Raw genomic sequence first — 21858 nt, forward strand, 5'->3', positions numbered from 1 at the left:
AGTCCTTTGAAATGAAGTTTAACATGCACTTCAGAAACAAGAATTCCTCAAGAAATAGTGTAACTCACATTGAAATACAACCTTGGGATGAGACCATACCACATCCAAGTTGCCCAAGCTTTAACATTGGTGCAGAAACATAAGCGAGTGGAGTACTATCAGGTTTTAGCCAAAATGAAGAACATGTAGCAAGATATTCTGAATGTAATGACATTCAGCAATGCAGCCACTTTTCACACAAGTAGTTTTGTGAACCGATATAACACGATTTTCTGGGCCACCAAAAACCTACAAGTCACTAGGAAGCATGAATGTGACTCTCCTAAATTGAATGTTCGGTGTGCTGTGACCATTGCTGGAGTAATTTGACTCCACTTTTTTGATACATGAAAAGTAATTTCTGACATCTACTTAAAAATGTTGCAGCAGTACACCATCGATGAACACCACTAGAAATCCGCCATGCAGGGTATTTCCAACAAGATGACGCTCCACTGCATGGGCCTGTGCTGTTAGAAAGAGAAAGAGAAAGAGAAAGAGAAAGAGAAAGAGAGAGAGAGAGAGAGAGAGAGAATGTGTGGGGGGCGATGGGAGGGTGGGGGGAGGGGTGGAACTTATGGGCACTAAATAGAGAGGTTATCAGTCCTCTTACACTCATTAAAACAAACAAATGTGGATACAAATCTCATGCACTCCAATTGACCACACAGTCACTATCTCACATGCACTAAAACAACGGAAAAAGAGTAAAAGTAGCTACATAAGGGATTAAAACACAAGTGAAATGTCAAAGGAGCTAAAAGAAAGGAACACGGAAATGTAACTGGCTGACCAATTACAAAAACATGGGTGAGCCATTAACCCTATTAACACATTAAAGCCCTCTCCCTAAAATGTCAGGAAAAATACTGGACAATTTACAAAACTTTAAAACTCAAACTACATTCGTTTGAACATTAAAGGGAAGATCTGTCAAACTGCACTGCGGTCTGCTGGTCGGAAAACAAAACACAGTCAAATAAAATGTGATGCATAGTACCTGTGCTACACATTGGAGGGAGCAAGAAACTAGGCATCGTAGCGCAGTGGCCTACATGGAAACGATTAAGGAGGACCTGTCCCGCGACACAGCTGGGAGGAAGCACGCCACAGCTGCGTTGTGGGCTATACAAGACGGAGCTTACTGTCTGCCACTGCCACTTCCAGCCACTTGTCATTCCATTGACACATGACTCTGTACCTCAGGACTGAGGTGATTGCATGCAGAGGGAAGGCATACTGAAATAGCTCAGGGTCGCTACATGCCTCCTCGGCTGCTACATCTGCCCTTTCGTTCCCCGCAATACCCATGGGCTCTGGCACCCAGCACAAGGACACCTTCTTCTCCAGCCATTGTAGCCAGAGGAAGGCACCCTGGGTAACCTAAACTACTTTATCAACTTGGTACAAGCATTGCACGGGAGACTGAAGGGCACTGAGGGAGTCAGAACAATGAAAATTATCATGTGTGGCACATCTCACCTGCCCCAGAGTCCTCGAGATTGCAGATAGTTCGGAATCAAATACAGTGCACTCAGGAGGCAACCAAGTCCTGAGGAAACAGTCTGGGGGAACAACAGAGCAACGAATGGAGTACCCCTGTTTTGACCCATCCAGGAAGACAGCTACATAGTTGTGGTGTTCATTTAAAATGCCAGAAAATATAACAGAAAAAAACAAGCAAGAGGGAAATCTCTCTTGTACTGCACTAAATCCAAAATTACTCTGGGCTTCTGAAGTAACCAGGATGGCAGTTGGTTAAAACCATGGCTTTGAACCTGTACATGCCCCACACCAAGGGACTCCAGCACACATTTTGCACGGATCCCAAACGATCTCGTTGCCTGTGGATGACTCATAAAAAGGCATTCCATAGCTGGGCGAGCAACTGGAGTGCTGGGGAAGTGGGAATAGTGAGGAGCAGACACGACTAGCGCACCACATGAGGAGCTGCCGCCGTACGGTAAGTGGCGATTCACCAGCCTTGGCACAAACACTGAGTTTGGGGCTGGTCCTGTAAGCACCTCATAATTTTCAGGTATGAATGCCTCGGTGATCCGTACACTGGGCACTCATAGTCCAGGTGCAATCAAACAAAAGCCCTATAAAACTGGAGCAGATGAGCCCCACTGCTCACTTCCCAAGACACTTCAAAATGTTTAATGCCTTCTGGGACCGTGCTGTCAGGCCTTCAGGTGTGGCAACCACGATAGCTCGGTGTCAAATATGAGGCCCAAAAACTGTGCAGAGTCTTTAAAAGGGAGGACAGTGCTCCACATATTCAAGTCAGGTAAACTAAAAATACAATGAGAATGTTAAAATGAACACAAACACACTTTTCTGCAGAAAATGTAAGAGCAGTCCTTGCACAGCCAACTCCTCCAGCCTCTGCAAAGTAAGTTGGAACTGTCTAGTTGCTGTTGCAATATTGGAGGAAGAACAGAAAACTGCAAAATTGTCCACAAATAAGGAGCACTTACCGGACTCCTTACAGTAGATGTGATACTCTTTACGGCAATGGCAACGAGGGTAACATTTAAAACTCTGCTCTCACTAACACCATTCTCCTACACAAAACTTTTCGACAGTATGTCACCAACTCGGAACCGAAAAAAGCACTTTGATAAAAAGGACCGAATAAACATGGAGAGATGGACACAGAAGTGCCATTGGTGGACTGCCCTAGAACAAGGCGTCTCCAAGTAGTATTGCATGCCTTATTGACATCACAAAACACACCTAAACAATGCTGTTTGCATAAAAAAAACCTGCTGAATAGTTAGTGTCTAGCAAAGTCAGGTTGTCAACAGTGGAGCAAAATCTCCTGAATCCATACTGAGAGCAAATTAGGAGCTGCCTGGTCTCTAATATCTAACCCACATGACAGTTAACCATTCACTCCAAGCTCTTTCCTATACAGCTCGTTAAGGCAACACTCCAGTAACTACTTGGATGTGTGCAGTCGTTTCCTGTTTTGAGGAGAGGTATCGGAATTGAGATGGGAAAGTTGCCAATCTGTCATATAAGATTAAAACATTCCAGGAAAATTTCCTTCGATGCTGACAAATTTCGAAGCATGCGGTTTTGGATTTGGTCATGCCCGAGTGCAGTATCACGAGCTGCAGACAGTTCCGAATCCAGCTCCCACATGGAGAATGAGCAGTTATGGGACTCTGAATTGTTAGATATCTGAAGTCCAACTCACCCCTTTCCATGTTGGCACAGTAACGATGGAATGCTGGATCCTGCCTGGCAGTGGCAGCAGTTAGCTCAAAATGCTCTGCATTGTCTGTGCTATGTCTCCAGGAGTTGAGCCAACAACGCTGCTATAGGTAACCAACCACCTTTGCTGTAAATCCTTCTGATGGCTTCCTATGCTGCAGTAGAACAGGTGGCATGGTTGACAGAGTCCAGGAACATTTACCATGACCTTTTATTGCTGTCCTTGATGATGCCTCGAGTAGCCTTTTCCCTCGCTAATTGAAACGCTGTGAGGTTTTCCGCTGTTAAGTCGGCTCTTAAACCATTGCAGAGCTGTGTGACTGACCTGAAGGACTGCACGGCACTCATCATTCCACCAAGGGAAAAAGGGTGTACTTTTCTTCTTCCTCTTCTTCTTCTTCTTCTTCTTCTTCTTCTTCTTCTTCTTCAGTAGCACTACAGCCATTGGTGAGCCTTGGCTCCTTCAACGATTTTCCTCGACATTTCTCGGTTGTCTGTCACTCTTTTCCACCCTCGGACTCCCGTAATGGTGAGATCCACTATTGTATTGTCAATTCATCTTCTTCTAGGTCTCCCTCTTTACCTAGCTGAATGGATCGCACCCTTCATCATTTTGTTTGGAATTCTATCCTCTACCATTCTCTCCACATGTCCTAGCTATTGTATTCACTGTGATTTCACAAATTTTACGATGTGCCTACCTCATATTAATACTTGTAATTTGGCACTGTAGTGTATTCTCCAGCATTCTTCCTCCCTTTTCTGCTTGAATGTTCTTAGTGCATTTGTATCACGTTCTGTCATTGTCCGTACCTCTGACCATACACGATAACCATGCACACTAGAGAGTTATACTTCAGTAGTTTTGTTTGTCTTGTAACAAGGCTATTTCTGAAAAGCTGCACATTTGCAAAGTAAGCCCTATTTCCTGCTTGTATTCTTTCTCTTATAGCCTTTACAATACTGTTATCATTTGTTCATAGAGCTCCCAAGAAGCTAAGAGAGGACACTCCCTTGAAGAATTTCCCACTGATGTTTAGGTCTTCTTCTGGCCTCATACTGTGACATTACCATATATATTTTGTTTTGTTTTCATTTACTAAGAGACCAATTTTTAATGCTTCTGTTTCCACTGTCCGATTTGTTTCTTGGAGTGCACTGATATTTATTCCTACTACAGCAATGTCGTCAGCGAATGCACATATCTGGACAGTTTTCATAAATATGGTGCCTCTTTTGTTGATTTTATTTACTATACTATTCAGGGCTATACTGAATATGGCAGTGGAGAGATTATCACCTCAGTTCAAGCCTTTATTAAAGTCAAACCTTTCACTTGTTCTGCTACAGACCTTTACTTTTGCTCTTGTATCTGTCATTGTCATTCTGATTATTTTCTTGGTTTAGCATATATGCCAACTTCTTTCAATACTCTATATAGTTTATGCTGTCAAACGTTTGTTTGAAGTCAATGAATAGGAAATGCAGATGTATATCATATTCATAGAACTTTTCCATCATTTGTCTTATCACAAATATTTGATCAGTTGTTCCTCTGTCTGGTCAAAAGCCACACTGATAATCCCCTAGTATGTCTTCTGTGCACTTCCTTTCGTTTGATATACTTGTGAAGATCTTTTAAGTTATGCTTAGGAGTGTAATACCTCTATAGTTTTTGCATGCTGTTCTATCCCCTTTTTTATAAGTGGGTATTATTATTCCAGTTTTATAATTATCTGGCCTAGTTTCCATCTCCCATCTATCCGATATTGATGTGTGCAGTTCATTTATTACAGCCTCTCCACTAGTTTTTATTAATTCAGGGATTATGCTCTCTTCCCCAGGGGTGCAATTGTTTTTTGTCTTGTGAACAGCCTGGGAGACGTCTTGTAGTGTTGGCTTTCTTGCCTCACTGGCATCATTGTCTACTTCCAGTTCCATTCTTTCCTCCTGTGCAGCTGTCTCTTCGTCTTCTAGGTTGGTATTTAGTGTACCTTTGAAATACTCTGCACATCTTCCCAGTATCTATTCTTCCTCCCTTATCATTTTCCTATCTTTACTGGAGCATGCCATTATTTCTGGCTGGGATCTGCTCTTTATTTTGCTAACAGCGTTACAGAACTTTCTTATTTCACTCTGTTCCTTTAACTCTTGTAGTTCAAATTTTTTCTCAGTCCACTTTCTTTTCTTTCTCTTGCACAGTCTGTTACCTCTTCTCCTTAATTCTTTACACTGTTCCACATTATTTCTAGTTTCTCTCTGTAGCACCTTTATTCTTGCCCTGTTCTTTTCCTCTTTCATTTGTTAATGGTAATTTCTCTCGCAAGACTAATTTTATCACAAAGTGGTCTAAGTCACAGTTTGGTCCTCTGCTGCCCCATACACCTGTAACTGAGATGGAGCGGCGTGCAATTTCTAACATGGTCAATCTGATTGACTACTCCATTTAACTGCAGACTTCCAAGTACTCAGATTGATCCTTTTATATGGGAAGTAGGTACTTTTAATAATCACATTATTCTCCATTCTCATCGCTTTCTTCGTGTAGTGAATATTTTCCAGAAACTCCATATTGATGTTCATGCCTCCCTATTTTTGCATTAAAATTTCCAATTACTAGCATTAGGTCATACTTAGGTATTGCATAGCATACTTTTTCCAAGTTTTCATAGAACTGTTCTTTTATTCTATTCTCTTCTTCCTCTGTTGTTGCATAAGTGTTTACTGTTGGTACATTCCTAAATTTACCTCTCAGCTTCAGTCTGCACATCCTTTTATTTACAGGTTCAAATTCTAATCCTCTCTTGTTATTATAAACCCTATTTTCTGAATTGGCCTGTTCTTTCTTCTGGTCCACTATATACCAATGAGTACACAGGTTTATCTATCGGCTCATTTCCTTGCCATCTTATTTCCTGTAGCCCTAAGACATCATACTTAAATTTTAAAATTGCATTGGCTATTTCTTCCATTTTTCCAGGCTGAAGCATTGTCCTCACATTCCAAGATGCTACTGCCAGATCCTTTATCCCTTTCCTTTGCCAGGGTCATGATACATGTTTTCCGTCCAGTTTCTGAGGCCTCTGTTGAATTTCCGTAATACACTCTCACTCTCTCTCTCTCTCTCTCTCTCTCTCTCTCTCTCTCTCTCTCTCTCTCTACAGTATGAGGTTATTCAGTCCATGCCCAACCCCCAGTCTGGAGGACCAGGATTTATAATAGGTTTACTCCTCTTGGGAAGCTGGCTTCACTATGCCTCTAGAGCCCTCCCTGCCCTATGTTGTGGGACACACTTTGTCTGGCTCCTCAGTCAAGACCAATCCGGCTTGGGTGACCCTGCCACAGCTACACTATTGCTGGCACAACTCTCGACATCAATGAAGCATGCAAACTCTCCCACCAGGCACTGAAGGTGCCTACTATTAGGCGGTGTCCCCTGGAAGGGCAAAGCGGGGTACTGTTAGAGACTATCTCATGAGACATTCCTAGATCAACGGATTGGTTGTAATGGACTACTGTGTTGGCATCCACAATCTCTAATTTAATACTGTGTGATTTCTGGTTATGGAGCGTGCTTACAGTACGAAAGTTCGTGACACCAATGACCTAAAGGACCATACATGGGATGTGATATCATCCATTCCAAGTGAAATGTGTGTACAGGCTTTAAATGCTGCTGTTAATCACTGGTTTTTATGTGCTGCATGTGATGGCGAACAAGTTGAGTTCACAAGTGTTTAGCACTTTCAGCACAACATTTACCAGATTCGATGTATTTTCTCTATGGAAGTATGTAAAGTTAATAAACTGTTTCCGCCATTTGAGTGTTAACACAATTTTGGCTAACCCTGTTTTTCTACAATCCCAATGTCAAACAATTGACATTTTCTTGATATCTTCATCTACTGCTGAGCTACAGAGATTCAAAGTTACCTACTTGTATATGTAAAATATGGTGTGAGGTGAAAACGTAGTTTATAAAGTGACCTAGCATGGAGAAGCGTCCTATGAAGTGTCTTCGTTATCATCACAATGGATCTGGGAGCTTCATGTTGTTGTTGTTGTTGTACTGAAGCACATGCAAAATTTTTATACACACAAAATCCAGTCTCAGGTGTAAACTTAAACAGTTTTGTATTATTTCAATTTCACATAAGTAAACTATCAAAAATTTACTGACCCCTCAAGCTCTTTTCACGTAAATGACATGCCCTGCTAAAGCAGGGAAAAGAAGTGAACCTGCAGAAAAATGCTTTTTTGGAATAAAAAAGAAAAAAAAAAAAAAAAGGATGAATATGCTGCTGTTAGTTGAAAGCATTGGGCATTTCTGCGACTTCCCCTAAAATAGCATTTGTTGGCATGGAACAAATAGCTCCTAAGCAAGTCCTGATGCAGCTAAACTGATTTTTTTTCCTGTCCTTTTTTTTTCTTTTTTTTTCGAAACTCATTCCGTGTTGTCATAGTCGATTTTAGGTCTTATTTGACCCCTAGACTGAAACAGAGGACGATGGACTTAAGGCCGAAATACTAAATGTCTTTTTCCAAAGCTGCTTCACAGAGGAAGACTGCACTGTAGTTCCTTCTCTAGATTGTCGCACAGGTGACAAAATGGTAGATATCGAAATAGCTGAGAGAGGGATAGAAAAACAATTAAAATCGTTTAAAGGAGGAAAGGCCGCTGGACCCGATGGGATACCAGTTTGATTTTACACAGAGTACACGAAAGAACTTGCCCCCCTTCTTGCAGCGGTGTACCGTAGGTCTCTAGAAGAGCACAGCGTTTCAAAAGAATGGAAAAGGGCACAAGTCATCCACGTTTTCAAGAAGGGACATCGAACAGACGTGTGGAACTATAGACCTATACCTCTAACATCGATCAGTTGTAGAATTTTGGAACACATATTATGTTCAGGTATAATGACTTTTCTGCAGGAATCTGCACGGTTTTCGAAAAAGACAATCATGTGAAACCCACCTCGGGCTATTCATCCATGAGACTCAGAGGGCCATAGACACGGGTTCCCAGGTAGATGTCATGTTTCTTGACTTCCGCAAGGCGTTTGATACAGTTCCCCACAGATGTTTAATGAACAAAGTAAGAGCATAAGGGCTATCAGACCAATTGTGTGATTGGATTGAAGAGTTCCTAGACAACAGAACGCAGCATGTCATCCTCAACGGAGAGAAGTCTTCCGAAGTAAGAGTGATTTCAGGTGAGCCGCAGGGGAGTGTCGTAGGCCCGTTGCTATTCACAGTATATATAAATGACCTTGTGGATAACATCAGAAGTTCACTGAGGCTTTTTGCAGATGATGCTGTAATAAATCGAGAGGTTGTAACAATGGAAAATTGTACTGAAATGCTGGAGGATCTGCAACGAATTGAAGCATGGTGCAGGGAATGGCAACAGAATCTCAATGTAGACAAGTTTAATGGGCTGTGAATACATAAAAAGAAAGATCCCATATCATTTAGCTACAATATAGCAAGTCAGCAACTGGAAGCAGTTAATTCCATAAATTATCTGGGAGTAGACATTAAGAGCGATTTAAAATGGAATGGCCATATAAAATTAATCGTCGGTAAAGCAGACGCCAGACTGAGATTCATTGGAGAATCCTAAGGAAATGCAATCTGAAAACAAAGGAAGTAGGTTACAGTACACTTGTTCACCCACTGCTTGAATACTGCTCACCGGTGTGGGATCTGCACCAGATAGGGTTGATAGAAGAGATAGAGAAGATCCAAAGGAGAGCAGAGCACTTTGTTACAGGATCATTCAGTAATCGTGAAAGCATAGCGGAGATGATATATAAACCACAGTGAAAGGCTCTGCAAGAGAGACGCTCAGTAGCTCGGTACGGGCTTTTGTTTAAGTTTCGAGAACATGCCTTCACCGAGGAGTCAAGCAGTATATTGCTGTCTCGTACATATATCTCGCGAAGAGACCATGAGGAAAAAATCAGAGATTAGAGCCCACCCAGAGGCATACCGACAATCTTTCTTTCCACGAACAATACGAGACTGGAATAGAAGGGAGAACGGATAGAGGTACTCAAGGTACCCTCCGCCACACTACGTCAGGTGGCTTGCAAAGTATGGATGTAGATGTAGAAGAAATCTAGCTGAAATCCTAAATAACCCAAACAAACATCTACAAGTGAGCAGAGTTGTGAAACCTGGAACGAAAACAAAAAGCATCATACAAGATACCGACTTTAAAGGTAAAATGCTGCATAGCAGTGATTGTATAGTTTGTGTAAGTGGTGTGAATGATGTGGGAAGTAATGAAGGTGATATCTGCATTGAAGCTCTGAAGAATTTTCTTGAAGAAAATAAGCAGAAAAACATGATTGTCCCTACTGTCCCGCATCGGCACAATCTGACCTATAACTCATGCATAAAGAAGGAAATTAGAAGAACACATATTGGAATTAAGGCACTACGTTCAAACTATGGAAACTGTTCAATTCTAGATATAGGAAAGATGGATGGAGGTCAGCCCACAAACCACAGGGTTGGGGATTGGGTTGATTTGGTGGAGGAGACCAAACAGCGAGGTCATTGGTCTCTTCAGATTAGGGAAGGAAGTCGGCCATGCCCTTTCAGGGGAACCATCCCGACATTTACCTGAAGCGATTTAGGGAAATCACGGAAAACTTAAATCAGATGGCCAGACGAGGGATTGAACCATCGTCCTCTCGAATGCGAGTCCAGTGCGACAAACCACGGATTGCACTTGATTATGCTGTAAACATTACTTGTGTGAAAAATTAAATCAAATAATGAAAGAAAGGATCGAACTGAAAAGTCTTATATACAAAAACAGTTCTTTCGAAAGTGAAAGTAGTTCTACAGAAACTTCTTCACTATGCATACGTGAAGCCAAAGTACTTGACATCATCATAAATGAGAGTAAATTCAAAATAATATCACAAAATGTCCAATATATTACCAATAAAATTGAAAAAATGGCAAATTTCTAAGTGGTAGTAGCTCTCATAATTATTTTGTGAATGAACTAGGGTGCAAAACTAAAGAAATGTTTAGCATTAATTCAAGTAATTATAACTGGCAGTATGTATTGTAGGAAACAATATAAATGTGGTGGCATTGGTATTTATATCAAAAATAATGTCTAGCGCAAAAAAATAGACTAGGAAGATAAATTTGGGTGTGAGATGGTTTTTGAAATAGCTGCAATAAGAGTAAAGCTCAGAAATAGCAGATTAATAATAGCTAGCCTCTACAGACCCCTTACAGTAATATGTAATGTAGAAGAATTCTTTTGTCATTTAGACAAACTTGTTGATAAACTCTTCTCATAAAAAACAGACTATACTAGTAGGCGGTGTGAACATTGACTCCTCAACTAATAGCATAAATTATCTTAGATACAGTGATATGTTACAGTCCTATAATTACACCCAAGTGAATTCGACACCAAAGAGAATAACATGTGACTCTCAAACATGTATTGACCATGTTATTACAAACTTAAGCAAGGAAGACCCTGTAGTTAGAATTGTTGAGAGCCACATTTCAGATCACAATGCATTAGTCCTAGTGCTTCATACAGACAAAGAAACAGTATCTCATAGGACCTATTTACCTATATTGAAGAGCTAACAAAAATGGTACACCTGCCCAATATCGTGTAGGGCCCCTGTGAGCACACAGAAGTGCCGTAACATGATGCGGCATGCACTTGACTAATGTCTGAAGTAGTGCTGGAGGGAAGTGACACCATGAATCCTACAGGGCCGTCCATAAATTCGTAAGAGTATGAGGGGGTGGAGATCTCTTCTGAACAGCATGTTGCAAGGCATCTTAGATATGCTCATATGTGTATGTGTGTGTGTATACCCGTCCTTTTTTCCCCCTAAGGTAAGTCTTTCCGCTCCCGGGATTGGAATGACTCCTTACCCTCTCCCTTAAAACCCACATCCTTTCGTCTTTCCCTCTCCTTCCCTCTTTCCTGATGAGGCAACAGTTTGTTGCGAAAGCTTGAATTTTGTGTGTATGTATGTGTCTGTTTGTTTCTATCGACCTGCCAGCGCTTTCGTATGGTAAGTCACATCATCTTTGTTTTTAAATATATCTCTGTACTTGAATACACATGTCTGTACCAGTTTCTTTAGTGCTTCAGTGTATAAAAGAAAGCTAGCTATCATATGTTAAAGGAAACCCTGGCCTACATAAACTGGCATCAGGTAGGCCTATATGAAACAGAAGATATTAACGAAAAGTGGGACAAATTTTATATAACATAAAGCCATTGTCTTAATAAAGTGTGCCCGGTGGTAAAAAAGACTAAGGAAAACTGACAGATTCAAGAATCTTAAACTTGCCCCTGTGTTTTAAAATTAAAGGAAGATATGAAGGACTACACATTCTTTTAGAGACACCAAACTGCAGTACTTCTAATTTAAATGCAAACCCTGTACAGAAACCTACAAGGTCTTAAGACATTAAAAGCACAAATGTATGCAGAACAGAGGCAAAAAATAGTTCAAATGGCTCTAAGCACTATGGGACTTAATACCTGATGTCATCAGTCCCCTAGACTTAGAACTACTTAAACCTAACTAACCTAAGGACATCACACACATCTATGCCCGAGGCAGGATTCGAACCTGCGACCATAGCAGCCGCGTGGTTCCAGACTGAAGTAGCTAGAACCGCTCGACCACAGTGGTGAGCAGTGAGGCAAACCAGCAATGTTAGCAAAACAGCATGGAGTATAATAAACAAGGAAAGCTGGGGGCAGCGACACTGCAGTGTGCAATAACATAATAAGAAGAGGCAATGAAAAATTCCTGAGTGACCCAAAGGAAGTATGTGAGAGATTCATAGACCAATTTAGTAATACGCATAGGGACAATGTGACTGACCCACCACAAATGATAAATAACTCATTCTTCCTGAGGTATGTTAGAGAAATGGCATCCTGAAAACCATTCGCAACTTAAAAGCAAATACATCGACAGGCTGGGATGACATCTGAGCCAAATTTCTGAGAGATTGCAGTAATGAATTAATAGAACCACAACAACATTTAATAAATGGCTCTTCCCGTCAGGGGTCATTTCCTGACTTGTTAAAAGTCTGTGAAATATGACCGGCGCATAAAAAGGGAATAAGTAGAGATATACAAAATAATGGGCCTATTTCATTAACATCAGAACTTAGTAGGTTGTTGGAAAGGCTACTCCTCGATCAACTTGATCATTTTTTCTGCAAGTACATTAAAAAGCTCTCAGGAAGGGCAGGTCTACAATAACAGCTGTAGCTACATTTTTTTCAAACGGTATTGGATGAACTTGATGATGAAAACAAGTTATTGGCACCTAATTAGAACTATCCAAGGCTTTTGAATCTGTCAATCATTCCATTCTTCTATATAAATTAGAAATTTATGGAGCCAGAGGTGTGGCATTAGATTTGTTAAGATCTACCTTGCTGACAGGAGACAGTGTTTTAAGCTGTACCATACAAATGGGGGACATACACAAAAAAGTAAAATCATCTTATAAGATTGTTAACTGTCGAGTCCCCCAAGGAGGCACCATTGGTGCTTTTTTGTTTATTGTATAGTACATCAATGATATAGGCCTATCAATTACACAATATTCAAACCTTGTAAATTACGCCAACAATACCTCCTTCATTCATCTAATGATTTTTCTGATGTTTCGCCAGCACGAGTGGCTGGCATTGTCAAAGCTTCACCCTCCATTGCCGGTGGTGAACTGGAGCCGAGCTCGCGGGCGCAGACTATATGTACCTGGCGCGCCAACGTCCGAGGGCTTCTCCGCAGTCATTTCCGGTGCGGTTCTCCTCTTGCTACCTGCGACGGTCGTTCGCTGCAGTACGGGAAGCCAGGATCCGTTGACCTTAAGGCTTTCCTCTTTCTTGATCAAACTGTTCACGTGTTTTTGTATTTCTACAGCTTCTCTGAACAAGCACGTGTGATAGTGCTTCTCTACAGCCAGAACATCCGTGTCGGCGAATTTTATTACGTGGTCGGTCTCATTCAGTGCGTGCTCTGCCACGGCCGATTTCTCCACCTGCCCCAATCTGCAATGTCGCTTATGCTCTTTGATCCTGGTGTTGATGGATCGTTCAGTCATTCCGACATAAACTTTTCCGCATGTGCATGGTATATGGTATATTCCCGACATTGCAAGTGGGTCTCCTTTCTCCTTCGCCGATCTAAGACACTCTTTGATCTTCCTTGTTGGTTTGAAAATCGTCTTTACGCCATGTTTGCGCAATATATGGCCGATTCTGTCCGTCACTCTGGGAATGTATGGCAGAAAGGCCGTACCCGACATTTCTTTTTCTGGTTCCTTACTTCGCCGAGTGTTTGGCTCTGTTACACTTCTAATATAATTTTTGGAGTACCCATTGCTCCTCAGGACAGTTTCCAGGTGTTGCATTTCTCGTTTGAGGTGTTGCGGCTCACATATTCGTCCTACTCTCGTTACGAGCGTACTAATCATGCCTCTTTTCTGGTTCGGGTGGTGGTTTGACAGTTTGTGCAGGTATCAGTCCGTGTGTGTCGGTTTTCAATACACGCTGTGTCCCAGGTTTTCGCCGTCCCTTGTGACCAGCACATCTAGAAATGGCAGTTTCTTGTCCTTTTCTACTTCCATGGTAAATGTTATGTTGGCATGGAGGCTGTTCAAGTGTCTTAGGAATTCACCGAGCTGTTCTTCGCCATGGCTCCACACCACGAAAGTATCATCGACATACCTGTACCACCCCTTAGGTTTGCAAGTCGCCGAGTCCAGTGCCTGTGCTACGAATTGTTCCATGAACAAGTTGGCCACCACTGGACTGAGAGGACTACCCATGGCGACGCCTTCCAGCTGTTCGTAGAAATCTCCATTCCACGTGAAATAGCTCGTGGTGAGACATGCATGGAAGAGCTTTCTGATGTCCTGCGGGAAAATGGAACCGATGTGCTCCAGAGCGTCACTGAGTGGCACTTTCGTAATTAACGAAACAACATCAAAGCTGGTGGTTTTGCTCGGCGCAGTATCCTGGCTGTTTCCGTGCATATTTCCTCTGCCCTTTCACAAGGAAGGGTCCGAATGGCTGTTTCGGTGTTGGCAATGATATCCTCCATAGGTATAGTTCTTGGGATGATAGCGAAATTCCCTCCTTTTTGAAGAACAGACCCTTCCTCTTCGGTCAGTTGTCGTTCAGTGAGGTTGACCACTGTGTGTGACATGTCGGGAATCGCCTTGTTGGTCTGTTTCCGGCATCTTTCAAACTTTTTCTTCTGTCACTCGGTGCAGCGCTCGAGTTCGTTCTGCATGCTCCTGTGAGTGATGCTGTCGATCTTGTCCCAGTCGTCTCGATGCATTCTGCTACTTAGTTGATAGAAAATATGCAGAAGCTCCTGATCCGTTCTTGCCAAATCTCTCCGTGTTGTATGTATTCGCTCACGAAGAAAAGCTTGTTCCATTCCGTCGTAGATACGATGTGCTTGGGCGGTGGTGAATAGGCGCTTGCATCTCAAGAACTTCGGTGTAGCACATTCATCTCGGCACCGTGACAGAAAGGGGAGAGAGGACATCAGTCGCGCTTTCTTCTTCCGCCGTTGTTCAAGGCGTCGGTACAATCTGCAAATCTCCTCCCCGTAGAGGTGTAATACAAAATTGTTAAGGCTTTCGTGGCCACTTGTTGACAAACTGCCTATTGGCTTCTGTCTCGGGTTCTTCGGCTGACGTTCATCTAATGATTTTTCTGACGTTTCGCCAGCACGAGTGGCTGGCATTGTCAAAGCTTCACCCTCCATTGCCGGTGGTGAACTGGAGCCGAGCTCGCGGGCGCAGACTATATGTACCTGGTGCACCAACGTCCGAGGGCTTCTCCGCGGTCATTTACGGTGCGTTTCTCCTCTTGCTACCTGCGACGGTCGTTCGCTGCAGTACGGGAAGCCAGGATCCGTTGACCATAAGGCTTTCCTCTTTCTTGTTCAAACTGTTTGCGTAACGAGAGCAGGACGAATATGTGAGCCGCAACACCTCAAACGAGAAATGCAACACCTGGAAACTGTCCTGAGGAGCAATGGGTACTCCAAAAATTATATTAGAAGTGTAACAGAGCCAAACACTCGGCGAAGTAAGGAACCAGAAAAAGAAATGTCAGGTACGGCCTTTCTGCCATACATTCCCAGAGTGACGGACAGAATCGGCCGTATATTGCGCAAACATGGCGTAAAGACGATTTTCAAACCGACAAGGAAGATCAAAGAGTGTCTTAGATCGGCGAAGGAGAAAAGAGACCCACTTGCAATGTCGGGAATATACCATGAACATGCGGAAAAGTTTATGTCGGAATGACTGAACGATCCATCAACACCAGGATCAAAGAGCATAAGCGACATTGCAGGTTGGGGCATGTGGAGAAATCGGCCATGGCAGAGCACGCACTGAATGAGACCGACCACGTAATAAAATTCGCCGACACGGAAGTTCTGGCTGTAGAGAAGCACTATCACACGCACTTGTTCAGAGAAGCTGTAGAAATACAAAAACACGCGAACAGTTTGAACAAGAAAGAGGAAAGCCTTAAGGTCAACGGATCCTGGCTTCCCGTACTGCAGCGAATGACCGTCGCAGGTAGCAAGAGGAAAACCGCACCGGATATGACCGCGGAGAAGCCCTCGGTCGTTGGCGCACCAGGTACATATAGTCTGCGCCCGCGAGCTCGGCTCCAGTTCACCACCGGCAATGGAGGGTGAAGCTTTGACAATGCCAGCCACTCGTGCTGGCAAAATGTCAGAAAAATCATTAGATGAACGTCGGCCGAAGAACCCGAGACAGAAGCCAATAGGCAGTTTGTCAACAAGTGGCCACGCAAGCCTTAACAATTTTGTAATACCTCCTTCACAAGCTGGGGCTCTACAAATCAGTTGGCAGTGCAAAATAATACAGAGAGCATTAGCCTCATCATAGAATATCTCACCAAAAACAAACTGGCACTAAATAAGGACAAGACAATTCTGATGGAGTTTATGTTAAATTTTAAATCAAGACAAGTGGATACTCAGCCAGAGTTATCAGTTGAAACAATTGATAAACATAAAATCCTGGGTATCATAGTAGATGAACATCTTACAAGGAAGGAGCAAATCAGCTATATGTGTAAAAACATCTCCTGTACACCTACCCAGTAAAACGTGTTTCTAGCATAATAGCACCACCTGTCTTGAGACAAATCTATTTTGGAATCACATTCCTACCTACTAAATGGTATCGAGATTTAGGGTGGGGCACCAATGGTATACTTGGATGGGGCTTTCAAAGCGCAGAAAATATCAATTAGTATAATATTAATATTAGTAAATGTCAGTCCTGTAGAGAATAGTTCATTACATATAATCTGCTAGTTCAGTGTATTCACTGTATGTTCCCAGGACTATACTGCTTACAAAAGAAAATATGGAGCATAGTATCAATTGTAAAATCCATAATTATAATACAAGAATAAGAGAGGATCACCAAATAAAATTTAGCAATAAACAAGCAACAGATTGTAGTACATTTTCTGCCAGAAGACATTTTTGTAACTGACTTCCAAATAATAGAAAACTGTTAAACGGAAACATATTTAAGACAAAATTAAAGCAACTTATAATTGCTAAATGCTTATACACATTCAAAGATTTTTAATGTTGTTGTGTAAAATTTGTCTTTATTTCTAAACTCTTATTAATTTTCATATGTTTATAAACAAACTATATCCACGACTGTAAAAGTTATTATGGAGAAATAAACCATTTATACATTTATCATTCATAGAAATTCAGTTTGGCTCTTCACTAGGAAAATATGGTTATTTCATCTCGTGTGTTAGTCCCTTGGGAACCTTCGCATGGCAAAGTTAACAAAAGTCGCCTTAAGGGCAAACTGTAAGCCTTTAGACGCCACTAGGGCACTGAACTCATTACTGCCTCGTTACTTCAAGGCTGGTAACAGAAATTAATAAAGCGCTCCGTGAGGTTATGACTGTTATCGGAGTGGTTTTCATTTGGTCATATCAATCGCAAGAATACCTGGCAGCTGTTAGTTGTATACGATAATACAAGAAACAAACACAGCATGCTAAATTTCAGATCTGGGATGATGTATGTGTCCAAATGTAAAATGAGCTCTAGTTTTCTTGGTACTGGAAGTAAATGCACGAAGAATGACAGAGGTCGGTGGATATACTACACATGTGAAGTTATTTGCATTACGCCTGCAGCAATAATGTGACAAGGCATGATATTTACGACTGACAACCGAATGAAATAGTTTACAAATCTTTTCTTCCAAAAATCTTACCAGGTTTGTCGTGCTTCTTTTACCTATGCTCTTTCATCTGAGATTCATTCTGTTGCATTTTCTCTACGAAAAAAATAACTTTTAACGCGTTCGCAACGTTTACAACAGCACCATAAACAAAACGCACGTGTTGAAACAGCAGAAAGTAAACGCAAAATACATCGTATCTTTGGTACAGTGCATAGTGTTCTCTTTGGCCGAAGCTCAATGTGCAACATGATCATAGATAGTTAACACATTTTAAATAAAAGACTGTAGCAAATCAAGCTGTTAGACGTTAGTGTGTTAGTGTTTGTGACGTAATATTAGAGAAGAGTGGAACAACAGGTAATGTTTTCTTACAAATATTTACTGTTTCGGATATATAAATGAAGCTTTTATTGGATATTTATAATACTTTCTCTCTTATGTCAGCTGTGTTGCTCAAAGGGTTTCCGAAAACTTTTTCTTTCTGCGATTTATGTATTTTGTTTGAGTTCTCAACTTTTTGTGCGTACTTACAAGAAGTGGATGGTACACGACCCATGTTTTTAACACTCACAACGATTTTAACATGCACATGTTAAATGTGACTCTCGATGTTGTGTTGTTGTGCTTTTTTCTTTATTTGCTTGACAGTTAGGCAGATAAATAAGTTTTGGTATTTACGACATGAGTCAATATTTTACACCATCTCTTTAGCAAACAGTAAGTACAAGTAATTTCACGAGACTTTGTAACAGGAGTAGCCCGTAGATTATTTGCTGTTCATATAGGAAATTATCCTGGACGTTTAAGAGAAGAGTTTGTGTGTGCTATTGCCGTCTGTTTCAGCTACCAGAGAACCACGGTTTTCCAATTAAAAATCAGACCCAGAGTCGTTTGCTTATCATAGCGCCAACAGTTCTACAGTGTAATTATATTGAATAAGTCTGAAATACCGCAGCAATGAGATGAGATGAACTGTTTTTACAGTCGGTTCTTAAATGAGGTACAAATGTACTGTGTGCATTAAGAATAATCGCTTTTGTATTTCATCAATCAGATTGAGAAAAAAAAAATTTGAACTTCAAATGCCTCTCACCCCTTCATTCCACTCCGTTTACTAGCTTTTTTTTTTCATAATCCGTTTTCTTTTTCTTGTGTATCTTGAAGAGATGAACAGTTTTCCAAAACTCTTCAAATACCAGGATTTGATAAAGTGAGCTGGCAATGTTGTTAGGAACTGAGTTCACATTGTGATGGAGCCGCATTGAAATCTTCAATCATCCATAGGGATTTGTGTTTTCTGTGAGTTCTCTGAATTATTAAAGGCAAATGGCTGAATTGTGATGTCGGAAAAGGACAGTGTTGATTTCCTTCACCATCTTTGTTCAGTCTGAATTTGTAGCCTGTGATTACCTTGTTGTCAATAGGATGCTGAATCAAATCTTCTTTCTTATCTGATATTATGTTACCAAATCAGTTAAATCATAGATTCTGAAAGAAATGGTTGCCTTCTGGTACAAATTATAAATTTCAATTATATTTTCGCCATAAATTCCCTCTTTTTGCCATCAGTTCTTCCAAATTTGTTATAACATCATTTAAGCACACCCGAGAACCCTGAAACCAGACTTTGGACACATTGAATTGTTTTGTGTACTCGGTTTTTTGTATTGCTCCTGCTGAAATAACTCTGTCAGTATCCATCAGTTTAACAGTGGCATTCTGTAAGATATGAATTTGTTTCTGTATTTGAAGGTAGTGTTATTAACTGCTTTGCTCAAAAGTTTTTCTGTAGTAGATATTTCTCCAAGATATATTTGTTAAAGAGGCCCTTCATCTAACGTGTTTGATTTTAAAATCTTTACATGAAATCTGTGCTTAGTTTTTCATTAGCAGCAGTCATACTTACTTTCTGCTCAAGAGATAAGTGTTTGAATTGTTATCTTACATTATAAACATTTGTTAACAGTAAAAGGATTAACTTTTGCAATCATTAAAATAAATATTTTTGTGACATCATTGTCTGCTTTGATAATTATTGATATAATATTATCTCTTGTCACTGTTTACTGCGTACACGAGCAAAATGTAATTTGGGGCCAAAGTTACATATTGGACCCCCGCCCCGGAACCTCGGTTGTGGTGATTGTCTGATCTTTGGTGCATCGAAGATGACAGTTTGGTTATGAGTTGTTAACTTTTACATAATGTGGCAGTATGTTGTCGCTCTCTACTGTATGGATGACACACTAATAGCGAGATTCAAAAGAGCAACAGTTTTTGTTATGTGTTTGATACCCATCCCCCCCTACCTTTCCCTCGCCTTCAGCTCATAGTCTAGTGGCTAGCGTTGGTGCCTCTGGATCGTGGGGTTCTGGGTTCAGTTCCTGGCCAGGTTTGGATTTTTTCTGCCCAGGCGCTGGGTGTTTGTGTTGTCCTCATTCTCTCACCATCATCATCATCATCATCATTTGTGACAGTGGCTGGATTGGACTGTGTAAAAATTGGGACTTTGTATGGGCACTGATGACTGCACTGTTGACGCCCCACAAACCTAGCATCACCACCACCCCCCCTTCTCTCTCCTCCTCTTACGCTTGATGCTGTTATGTTGTGGTTTTCAGTCCAGAGACTGGTTTGATCAGCTCTGCATGCTACTCTATTCTGTGCAAGCTTTTTCATCTCCAAGTAACTGCAGCACGCAACATCCTTTTGAATCTGCTTTGTGTATTCATCTCTTGGTCCCCCTCCCCCTTTGACTCGCCACTCTTAGGGGGGTTTGTACTTGGCTACCATGGGGCCCCATCCTTTGCAGCAATTTTTCCCTTCTGTGCTGTGTGTCTATCCTCTTGCTATCCTTTTTCCCCTTCTTTGGGGAATATCTCTGGGGTATTCTTGGGAATGTTCTGCATTCTGTTGCTGATGTGCGAACAATCTCACCATTGTTTTTCAGTCCCTTTTCCTTTCTTTGTTTCTCTTCTCCTCTTGTTCCTGCGCTTCAGCGTTTGAGGATCCTCTTTTTCTTTCTTCTTCCTCCCTGTGGGCTCCTGAAGGCTGGCCCACGTGCCTGACACGTAACAGCTGATTGGGTAACGTGCAATTCCCAGCCCCATGTCGGACAGGTAGGGTTCGCACATACCCCCTGGTACAGGCCAGGCCCAGGGAGGGGTGATTGTCTAATCTGTAACCTTCTCAAATTGCCGGTTGGCCCCTCCGACAGGTGTTAAGGATGTGTGACCTGAGGCGTGACAAATAACCTAAGGCGGGTGCGCCCTCTTATGAAGGGGGCCTCCAGTTGTAAGGAGCGTGCAATCGGCGACACTGGCAATCATGGGGGATTTCCTTTGCGATGAGTCAATCATCTTCCCACTCAACTTCTACAAAATGTAAACCCAACGAGGCTAATGATTCATCGTGTAATGATAAAGGTAGATTCCTCCTTAGTGCCCACCTGCACTCACCTTTTTCACCTTTGACAGAGCGGTGCTTGTGTCCAATCTCAAAGCAGGCTATGAAATTATCAGTGTCCGGCCATACATTTCAAACCCGCTGTGCTGCTACCAGTGTAATTGTTTTAACCACACTAGAACGTCTTGTTGACACCCAGCCACTTGTGTCACCTGTGGTAGGGATGCGCATGAGGGCGATTGTCCACCTCCTCCTCCTCGCAATTGTCCTTGTCCTCCTCCACCCCGCTGTATCAACTATAATGGCAGCCATGCCGCCTCCTCTCAGGAGTGTCCAGTGTATCTTGATGTGTGGGCTGTTTAACAGGTCTGGGTAAAGGAAAAGGTGCCTTATCCAGTTGCTCCCAAGTTAGTGGGTAGTCACAAACCCCGTGTTCTTGCGTCTGGTACCTACAGTTCTCTTCTTGTTACCCCTTGATCCATGAAGGACATAGCCACGCAGACTTGCAACCTCCAATTCAGCTCTGAAGCCGTGAAGCTGCCCAGTGTCAAGGTAACATTGCCGTCCCACTGTCCAGCTGTGCAACAAGCTGTCAATCACTCCCCTCAAGGGGTGAAACCACCAGCTACACAACCGGTTGGTCGGAAAGTACAGAAGGAGTACTCCTGTGAAGACTTCCTCTGTCCACGCAGTCAAACAACACCCGGAAAGGCTTGAAAAATTCCTCCAAAGGCAAACGGTCTTTTTCTTCGTCACCTCAACGATCCTCTTCGATGGTGTTGGCACGTGATACCTTTGCTCGGCCAGCCTCCGTGTCACCGCTACGCACCAACAACTGTTTTCGGCATTTGACTCTACAGACCGACCGCCCAAGCAAGCT

The 21858-nt window shown here is 42.0% G+C and overlaps 2 protein-coding genes across 2 annotated transcripts in view; one reads left to right on the forward strand and one right to left on the reverse strand.

Annotated features, from left to right (window-relative positions):
- Positions 1–17737, reverse strand: part of LOC124551108 (WD repeat-containing protein 36) — a 99877-nt gene extending 82140 nt beyond the window's left edge. Inside the window, exon 1 of the mRNA XM_047126046.1 lies at positions 17604–17737. The gene's annotated coding sequence lies outside the window, so the exon portion shown is untranslated. The remainder of the gene's footprint in view (positions 1–17603) is intronic.
- A 77-nt stretch (positions 17738–17814) lies between these two features.
- The window catches only part of LOC124551297 (protein Dr1), a 28253-nt gene continuing 24209 nt past the window's right edge, over positions 17815–21858 (forward strand). Inside the window, exon 1 of the mRNA XM_047126308.1 lies at positions 17815–17930. The gene's annotated coding sequence lies outside the window, so the exon portion shown is untranslated. The remainder of the gene's footprint in view (positions 17931–21858) is intronic.

This window comes from Schistocerca americana, chromosome 9 (assembly GCF_021461395.2).
Source record: "Schistocerca americana isolate TAMUIC-IGC-003095 chromosome 9, iqSchAmer2.1, whole genome shotgun sequence".
NCBI classification, from domain to species: domain Eukaryota; kingdom Metazoa; phylum Arthropoda; class Insecta; order Orthoptera; family Acrididae; genus Schistocerca; species Schistocerca americana.